This window comes from Myodes glareolus, chromosome X (assembly GCF_982192425.1).
Source record: "Myodes glareolus chromosome X, mMyoGla1.1, whole genome shotgun sequence".
Lineage (NCBI taxonomy): Eukaryota > Metazoa > Chordata > Mammalia > Rodentia > Cricetidae > Myodes > Myodes glareolus.
In genome coordinates, this window is record NC_142053.1 from 89,772,794 (window position 1) to 89,783,105 (window position 10,312).

The 10,312-nt window shown below is 50.0% G+C and overlaps 1 non-coding gene across 1 annotated transcript; it reads left to right on the plus strand.

Moving 5' to 3' along the window:
- Positions 1–6,982: 6,982 nt before the first annotated feature.
- LOC146889122 (small nucleolar RNA SNORA11) lies at positions 6,983–7,109 on the plus strand. The gene has a single exon (XR_015000503.1). It is a non-coding gene; the product is annotated as a small nucleolar RNA SNORA11 (small nucleolar RNA).
- Positions 7,110–10,312: the final 3,203 nt, after the last annotated feature.

The window sequence follows — 10,312 nt, forward strand, 5'->3', positions numbered from 1 at the left end:
TGATAGTTCTTGCTGAGTCTAGCTGGCACCAGGAAGGCCCATTGGGCAGCATGATGGTGCCAGTCCTAGGGAAGTGGTCCAATGGTATTGCAGAGTGGGCCCCTAAGGTGTGGGTCTCACATCGAGCATCCTGGGGTGAGACTGAGTATCTCTGTCTGAGTCCTGGATGTGAAACATAAATCTCCTGGAAGGTGAATCCTGCTCATTTGGGACAGATATTGTGATATGGGTGAACTGTCACTCCATGGGAGGAGCAAAGGGACAACTAGACACACTGCCCGCTTCCATAGCCCTCTGGATTAAAAAAAGGCCAGCACACTGTCAACTAGAGTCCCTTTAACTACACAGTCTAGATGGAAGTCCCTGCCTGCTCTCCCACGTGACGATTAGATCCAGGCATAGTATCTGAGCCAGAGTCCAAGTCTCCAACCCCTGTAGCCAACCGTGTCTGAGTTCCTAGCCACCTCCCCCCCCCCCACCCCGCTTCCTTTAGATTACTCCAGGCAAACAGACTGCTTGTCGCATACCCAGATCTTGGACTTAAGCTCCCCCTCCAGGCGTCTTAATCCAAGCCCCCATTAGTGTTTCAGTCCCAGTCTCAGCTCAGACCGAGTCAGCTGAGTTTTCCCGCCCCCCTCCGCTCCACCAGCTCCACGTATCTCCTCCTGACTTTGGCCAGAGTGGCTCCTCGAGACAGGGTTTTCAGAGCTGTCCTCTGCCCCTGTTGTCTGAGCACCGATCCACTGTGTGTGAGCATGGCTCTGTGTGTCTGTGCATGTGCCTCTGCGTGTGTGTGTCTGCATCTGGGTACCTGTATCCGTGTGTGTTTTCTTCCAGCCCTTGCGTCTCAGTTTCAAGCCCCACGCCCACCCTCTTTCTGTGCATTCTTCGTAGGATTTTTGTGATTGGTTCCTCCAGTTCACATACTAATCAAATCTAGACATTCAGATGCCCCCTCTAAAGTTCCTTTTCATCATGGTGTCTCCTCTGTGAGTACCTTAGCCAAGTCTTTGTCACCGATGAACCAGCCTCTCACACACAGTCTCCTGCCCTGTCCTGCCTATGCCCTGCATAGCTACCTACCTGATGAATGCTGCTCCCCTCACCTCACCAGAGGCCCTGCTTCCACCCCATCATCCCCCTTGCTCTCACTCTCAGACTGAGCTCTCTCCTCAGAATGGCTGGAGCAAGCTTCAGTGTGGAACCAGAATACTACTAGGCGAAAGACATGGACGGAGCTCAAGACCATGCTAGGGAGAAAGTGAAGGAGACAATGGCTATGAAGAATTTGGTGCTCTTGGTGGCTTTGGCATCTCCAACAGCTTTGACATCCATGTCCTCAGAGCCTTTGGTAGCTGGGGTCATAGCTTTCAGCCATTTTTGGTGAGCCTCACTCCTTGTCCACCTGCTCATTCTGGTCTTCGTCCCTGCTCTAGTGGCACAGACGCAAGGGAGGCAAGAGTGGCGTAGGCTTGCACAGGTTCCCTGTCCTACCGGGGAAGGCCTTGGGGGCACCAGGCAGTCACAAGCTTCCTAGAGCCCCAAACTAGGTGCTAGAAAAAGACTAGGTTTTCCGGGGAGCATGATGCTTGCCCCCCCCCCCTCACTTCCCATGGCTTCTGACTGGGCAGGATAAACCCTGAGAACTGAAAAAGCCCTGTGCTGGCCCAGACAGTGGCGCAGGCACTCCAGCTGGATTCTGAAACCCTGGATGGTGGCGGGGGCACCAGGGCCTATGCTGCCAATATAGCCTTGGCCTCTAGCCCAGCTGCATAGGCTGCTCCAGCTGCTGTTTGTAGGTCCTTCAGCCATCGGGTCACTCCACAGCAGGCCCCAGGAGTTGAAGCTTAGCCTTGGCAGCAGACTCACCGAAGATAATCTTTGTCTTCTTGCAGATTTCCCAGGGGTTAGTGGACAGTGGCATGGCTGCCCTGGGGACACCAGAAACAACTGCATAATCCCACAATACCTCTAGCCCAGGAGGTTGCTACCAAGGGGCCAAGTAAGGCCTGTGATTTCTCTCAGCCTCCAAGAGTCAAAGAGGTAGATGCCATCCAGCCTCAACAGCCTTCCTGGACCAGAATTAAATCTTTGATATCCCTCAGTCAGAAGTTATCAGTGCAATGGCCTTTTCATGTTCCATGAGATCTACAGGGCCCAAGAGGCCATGCCAGAGAGTCTCAGTGCTGCTTCTAGAATGCCCCGGACATTACCTGCCAGGGAAGGGGCAAGACCACCAAGTCTGGGGAGGCTCTGGCTCAGACAGGAAGGGTGGAGCCTCAGAATGTTGTGGCCACAGCTGCTGCCAAGGCCAAAACAGTCACAAGCACCCTACAGTGTGAGGGCAGCCACCGTTGCCCAGCACAGTGCTGAGCCCTGGCTCAAGATGGGAGGCAAGGGAACCAAAAAGGCAAAAGACTTCCCCGTCATTTGGAGTCTCTCGTTCCTCTTTTCTTTCTCTCTTCTCCTGTCTATTGCCCTCTTCCTCCCTTCTCCTTTCCTGTCCCTCCCCCTCTTCCCCTCCTCACACTTTCCCTTGTGTGTCCATGTTCCTCCACTACACATTTTTAGCATGTTTCGGTGACTCCGTGTGGTTCCTATTCTCTGGTCTGGTTGGAGAGTGCACCAGTCACTGCTTGTACTTCTCTTGCGGCCAAGAGTCTGCATGGGTAAGGTATGCATGGGGCCCTCTTGAAGAGAGCATCTGGAAACCCTGCATGTGGCTGTCATTTCTGACGTAGTCCAAGCACCTGATAAAGGACATGAGAGCGGTGAAGAAGAAAGCGATTCTGCTCTGGTCCCCTCCACCTGTATGGTAGCTCAGCCCCCACTGGCACCTTGGGCTCAGTTAGCACCTAGGTCCCCAGCGGCCCCAAGTTCACAGATACATCAAGACAAGTGTTGGGCCGGCCCCTGAGCACCATGACCCTTCTGTCAAAGAGTAAGAAGCCCATCCCTCCTGTCTTTTTTTCTCCTAGCACTCTGTGGCTACCCATGCCTTGATTTCCTCTGGTGTAACTCCTTCTACTCCAGGCAAGTAAGCTGGTGAAACACCTGATGATTAAGGACTACAAAGAGGTACCCATCAGGCAGGCAGGTAGACAGTCTGTGCCTCTGTAAACATCCCTTTAACATCTCTATAAACATGTACCCCACTGTTCTTGCTGCAGTGGCTTCTGTCTCTCAGCATGGTGCTCAGAATGGCTGCCTTCAACCGGAATGGCCAAAATGCCTAGTCTCCGAGGCCCTGCTCAGACGAGCTGCATTTGCCAAGCATTCTGTCATCCCATCCCCGTAAACATGCAAAGGATGTCATCAGAGAATATAATTAACACTTGCCTAAGGACATTGCAAGACACACCTACACTCTGGAAATGCAGGGTAATGAGGGGAGAAACTCCAAGCTATAAGAACCTTCGGCCAGGCTGTGGGCCATCGAGTCCGACTTCCCCTCCTGATTGCTCTAGAAGCCTCCTCTAGCCCTCACTGCTTGAATTTCTACACTAGCAGTGCAGTGCGAACGTGTCCCCCCAGTGACCCCCTGCCCTCTGAGAGTCTCTGTCTCCTAAGGCAGATGCTACTCATTGTCCCTGCTTGCTCCAGTTTCTCCTACAGTTTCACTCAGGCGTGGACTCCTGACTGGGAGCTGAGGAAATGTCCTACCAAGGCTTGACTGGGTGCATCAATTCCCAGCATAGGGCTTGACTTCACTGGTTTCTCTTCAGGAAGAACTTTGGGATCCACCTGAAGGAAATAGACAAGAACATCCATTCTCATCTACATGAGGGATTTTTCTGCTGCCTTTGGGGGAAGTAAGGAAGGGAAAGGAAATGTCGTGGCCCTGTCCCTGTCCCAATGCTCTCAGGCTGGGCTCAGGCCTGTCTGCATTTTGGGTTTTGTAGGCATGCACCCATGCAGGTGCACACCTACACACATAGCTTGGAGGAAAAGCAGCTTATTCTTTGGTCCAGAACTGACAGGTCAGTCCTCCGTGGAGATGCTTGCATGTAGATCTTGAGGCAAACAGGACCAACAAACCCTGCATCTGTATTTGTACATCTTATGGCCTTCTGCAAAGTTTCTGCTCCCAGCCCTGTAACATTGGAGCATGTCCATCTTCAGCCTACAGACCCATAGTATCTGGAAGACTTTTCAATGAAGCAGGAAATTTCAAAGATAGTTCTGCCTATATTGGCAGTTTGTCAGTTACTTTCTTCTGTGTCCTGCAGAATGTCTGGCAGACCCTTTCATGAAGCAGGAACTCTGAAGTCTCACCTTTAGGCAAGATCAGCAGTCCTTTTTCTGTGGGTCCTGCATGCCCAGTTTATACAGCAAACCATAAAGTATTCTAGGCCAGAGCAGTTTCATGCCCAAATGGCTAATCAACTCCATAAGGAGCCTCTTCAATATCCATCATCCTCTTGAAGTAGATTGGTGTTGGGGACTGCAGACCACCAGACCCCGAATTTCCTGTAAACAACTTGTTTACCTCTGCTCTGAGCAGCCTGCAGCTGCTCTGAGCACGAGAGCCTGATGGCAGGGGAGTGATTTCTGGTGGGCCTGCAGCTGAAAGATCCCAAGAGCTGGTGTGTGGCTAGAACACTATATAAGCTGCCTCTGAACACAATAAAGGGGGCATTCTTGGGGAATTTAAGGATGACCCCCCCCTCTGTGTGTGTGTGTGTGTGTGTGTGTGTATGTGTGTTAATCTCCAGGCCCTTGCCTGACTCTTGAACTGTCTCATAGAGCAGATGGTACGCTACAGGCTTAGTAACATAGTACACGTAGTACAGGTGCTACAGGACTGTAGTACACGTAGTAGCATGGACACTACAGATTGGTGCTTCCAGGAGCAGATGAGTCTCATTGCCATGAAAAGTCCTAAGTTCTTAGACCATTTTAAATGTCATATTCTGTTAATCTTTGAAAGGTTTGAAGAATACCTATCCATCTGAAATATATCTCTGTACATCTAGAAAACCTAATTAACATGACTACAAGTTTGACTGTTATAGATGACTATTAACCTGTATTTCTTAATTATACATTACATTTCTAAATGAGCTGCAAAAACACAATACTTTAATCAAGAGCAGATATATATATATATATATATATATATATATATATATATAACAAAATTGACCTTAAATTTGTATCGATAGACCAAGATCCATACCAATGCAAAGTATTCATCTCTATACAGTGATGTTTCCTGTTCCCTGCCTTATCCCATACTATGTAGAACCCAGGGAAGAGAGGGTCAGCTTGGCCCTCTTAGGGATGAGACAATTCAATCTCAGGTTGTAGAAGTATGAATTTTCTTGGATGGGAAAGAGGACTCTTCATGTGCTGGGGAAGAATTGTCCTTCTGTGGAAAGAGGTTATTGGGGAGCTGGCTACAGTGTGGGGGAAGCAGCGTCCAGACAGTGTTACTCCTCCTCTTCCTCCTCCTCGTTAGAACCAAGGACACTCCCCAGCTGAATTTCCTCTTGGTGATTTTGGGTATCACTTCCATGAATGGCAACTGAGGTGGCAAAAGTGAGTCCTCAGCCCATTGATGGGGTTCTGCCCATCCTGTGTTGTCATCCACGTTTGTTAAATCATTGTTCCCCAACTTTCTTTGCTGCTATCCTTGGGGAGTTACTCCCCCAAATGGGACAGTTCCTGTGCCTCAGTGCTCTCAGATGAATAGGCTCCAGGACTGCAATAGTCTGAGATGGTACTCTGGTTTCCTGAGCTAGAAAGACAGCAGAGGGGTCTCACCACAACAGATGGGTAGCTGTCTGGAGCTCCCAGCCCCTTCATAGCCCATTGTCTCCAGATGAGACCTCAGACAGTGCGAGTTGGGGGCAGTGGCCATCCTTTCTGTCAGGTGTCTGGGACTAGCGTTCATGTGGCATCTGCTGTGAGGGGGTGGTCTTTTGTTGAGGTGCTCTCCTGCAGGGAGTACTCTATATATCTCTCACCACCACTACCAGCAGGCATGGTCTTCACTTGCCCTGGGACTCAAATGCCCATTTCTTTGTGATCTGAAAAAAGTCATCGTGATGGCTTTGTAAAGCAGAAGTAAGGATTGCATGAGCTTGTTTCACTCATGTGGGAGCCTTGGTTCTGGTAAGGTGGGGAAGACCATTCCTTGGGTCAAAGTGCAAAGTATAGGAACTCTGGCCTCTGGTGTGGACATGCATGGTGACCAAATACATGCTGGTGTCTCAGTTAGGGTCTCTATAGTTGTGAAGAGACACCACAACCATGGCAACTCTTATAAGGGAAAACATTTTATTGGGGCTGTGTCCTAGTTCAGAGGGTTAATCCATTATCATCATGGCGGGAAACATGGTGGCATGCAGGCAGACATGGTGCTGGAGAGGTAGCTGAGAGTTCTATATCTGGATACACAGGCAGCAAGAAGAAAGTGTGAGCCACTGGGTCTCACCTGAGCTTCTGAAACTTCAAAGTCCACTCCTAGTGACATCCTCCAACAAGACCGTATCTACTTCAATGAAGCCACACCATCCAATAATGCCACTCCCTATGAGTCCATGAGAGTCATTTTCATTCAGACCACTACAGCTGGCATGTAGGAGGAAGAAATTTAGGGGCATTCTCGGGGGAAAAGGAGCACCGATTAGCTGAGAACTCTCTGCAGGAGTAGAGTGTGATAGACCACCATATCACTAAGCACTTGCCCTGCAGACTCACACACAAAATTCCCCTATCTTATGTGTGAGGAGACTTGGGCTCTGAGATCCGAAGGCTCTGAGCATGTTCCATAGTGGGAAAAAGGCAGGACACACCCTTTCTTTGGTACTTGGAGAATGTGCAAATGCAAACACAGGCAAGTGTGCGTACGTGCCATAGTGCACAAAGTCACACAGTCACGGGTGCTTGAGTCCACAGAGAAGTACAGGGATTTAAGAGCTCCAGATTCTTCCTTTCTAGTCATTGTCTGTATGGCTTAGCCAGGGACCCTTGCACCCGGGTGTGCTCGGAGCAAAGGGCTTAAAGAATGACTCTTCTGTTTACAATGCTTTCGACAGAAATCTGGAGCCACTGTGATAAGAAGCAAAAACTGTGGCTTTGCTGTGAGCAAATACCCTACCCACATTCTGAGTTAGCCCACTGGCGTAAGGTCGTGACGCTCTTACTCTTGGATGCTGAGGTGTTGGGAGAGGGAGAGGCAGTGTAGACTACCTTCTGCTAACGGAGGAATATCACCAAGGTAGAAGAGGGTTCCTGGAACTAACTCATTGAGTCAGCAACAGGTCTGCTTGGCTAGAAGAAAAGGATGTTTTCTTCTTGCGCCAATAAACCTGGAATGCCAGCAGATTCCCCAACATCACCTGGTTGCAGTATGAGATCCTCAGTGGTCTTTGAGACCAGCAAGATGGGGGCCTGAGACTCAGGGCACAGGTCCAGGAGCTCTTCTGTGCCTTGCGGTCCTTGGCTGAAACCTCATACAGTGAGTGACCCTATCACAAAGGAAGCTCTTAGAGGTCCATGAAGAATTTAGCCAGAAATTCATAGACGTCATCCGATGTGTTCTGGGAGCAGGGGGATTCCCAGTCCTGGCATAGAACAGTAGGGACTTGATTCATTATGCCTAACACAGGAGGCTGTGGCAGGCAGCAAGTGCTCCCTGAATGGGGGATGTTCTGTCTTTAAATTTCTGCTTCCCACATCAGTACCAGAACCAGGATCCTTGGGAGTGGAAGGCTCGTTTCTTGAAAGCAGTGGATGATGCTTTCCGAAAGATAAATGTGGATATGATCAAGCAACATGCCAGGGCCCAGATGAGGACCCAGATAAATATTGGGGATGAAGCTTGGATTGGACCATAGAACTGGAACAATATCCAGGCAGAGCTGCTGACCTGCAATGAAGACAGAGATTTTAGTAATACTTGAGCCAGGATCCCTTTTGTATTCTGGGCCAGGTATCATCCTACCGTGCCAATGGGAGAGCCATATGGAGAGCTGGTGTCAGAGGCAGCATCAAAGGTGGGGCAGGCACCAGCATCCTAGATAGCCCCAGCACCTGCTTCACCATCTCGACCAGAGATGCCACCAGAGGTGGCACCAGCTTCTCCTATATCCAATAATGTCATCAAAGGGACATGATGCTCTAAGGAAGGGCTGAGAAGCTGGTTAGAGATGTTCAAGGCAGGCCTGGTGAAGGGTGGCCCTGATGGTGGGGAAGTACACATGTTTCCTTGTTGCCATGGAGTAAATCTATGTTCTTCTCTTTGCTCCCTGTGTTCCTGGCAGCATTGAGGACATGAAGCCATCTTCCATACCCGGCTACACTGTGTCACTCAGAGTTCCTCTCATGTAGCACCCTGGCCTTTCTCCCTGTGGGTCAGAGGTCATGTGTGAGAAAGGCTATTTTGCCCTTTGTGTTTTGTGTTCTTGTGTATTTGTGATTTTGGTATCAGTGTCACATTGAAGTTGTAGAATTAATGTGGATACCTTGTTTTACCCATGTGTGAGCTGTAGCAGGCCTGTGGATGGTTGAGCTTCTGACTAGGACACGTGTACAGGCCACCCAGATTCAGGGGACGCCACTGTGACAAAGGACCTTGGGTGTGTGTGGGATGGCATGTGGTATGGAGGTTCAAGTGAGTGGGGAGAACTTGAGTTCGGAGCAGAGTCTAGATGAAGTCATGCCAGGGTTGCTCTGTAGCACTGCCTAGAGGCTAAGAACACAAAGAAAAAACAGTACGGAGGACCAGAGGTTGGGACCACTGCCCTGTCTCCAGCGACAGAATGCACAAGCGGTCACCACAAAGCCTACTTGTTCTCAGGTCCCGCTTTGTGGGGACAAGGTTCTGTAAGCTTTCACTTATTGCTCTGATAGTCTTCCTAGATGGGACAGGGTCTTAAGACAAATGAGGCCAGCCCACAGCCATGGTATTCTTCTGCAGGCGTTAAGAGGGCTGGGTACTGTTGACAAAGAAAGATACAGTAGGAGCAACACATTCTGAGCACCCACCCAGCCAGTTTTGATGTGGCTCTTCCTGGACAGTGATGTCTCCTGGTGAGGCCAAGACCAGGCCTTGATGCTGGTATCTCCAGGGCAAGGGGATACTTGCCAAGGATGGCTGTAGGGAAACAAGTTGTCCAGGTACAAGGCCATAAGGGAAGAGACAGACTGATCTCCTTGGAGGGGTTAAGTAGCAAACAGGGACAGTGTCCAGAGATTCCTGGACTGTCTCAAGAATGTCCACAGACAAACTTGACAGAGCCCCACTTAGCCACAAGGAATCCAGTAGTTCCAGGGTCCCTGCCTCCACATTGCTTCTCAAGAAGCACCCACGTAAGCTACATTGAAATCATGACTTAGAGTGTCTGTATAAATTGCAAGGCCTATTGGAAAGTGAAACTCAGGTCTGTTGACAAAAATATGGTTATGAATTTGACAGGAGAGCAGTATACCAGCCTGGAGCCCTTTAGAGTGTGGGGCGTGGGGTGGATTTGCAAAGGTTCCACACCTAGGACCCAACTGTGTTTTTTCCAACAGATTTTTTTCTTTCCTTTCTTTTTTTTTATTAAAAATTTCCACCTCCTCCCCTCTTCCCACTTTCCTCCCCTCCCCTCCCCCCTCCCCTCCTCCTCCTTCTCCAGGCCAAAGAACAGTCAGGGTTCCCTACCCTATGAGGAGTCCAAGGTTGTTCCCCCCCAGGTCCAGGAAGGTGAGCATCCAAACAGACAAGGCTCCCACAAAGCCTTATAGTCCATGCAGTAGAATCAAAGCCCAGCGCCACTGTCCTTGGCTTCTCAGTCAGCCTCCACCGTCAGCCACATTCAGAGTGTCCATTTTGATCACATGCTCCATCAGTCCCATTCCAGCTGGCCTTGGTGAGCTCCCATTAGATCAGTCCCACTGTCTCAGTGGGTGAACGCACCCCTCGCGGTCCTGACTTCCTTACTCATGTTCTCCCTCCTTCTGCTCCTCATTAGGACCTTGGGAGCTCAGTACAGTGCTCTAATGTTTTCTAACAGATTTTGAGGTTGGGATGGAACCCTCCTTGGTGGCCTGTGCTGATTCTCTGGTGTTGGGCTTGGCATTTGGCCACTTGGACATGGTGGGGCTCTGACAATCACTGGTTTGCAATGTTTGGCTGGAATAAACACATGCAGAGACACACACACAGAGGAACGGAGCCTTCCCTTTCAGTGTCCCCACCTCTGTTCGGGACTGTGACAGACAGGAGGGATGCCTGGGACCCCAGGCTAGGTGTGCTCCGTTGTACACATGATGACTAGGATCTCGTGACACATTCCTGAAAAGAGTTGGTCCACGTCTTCTC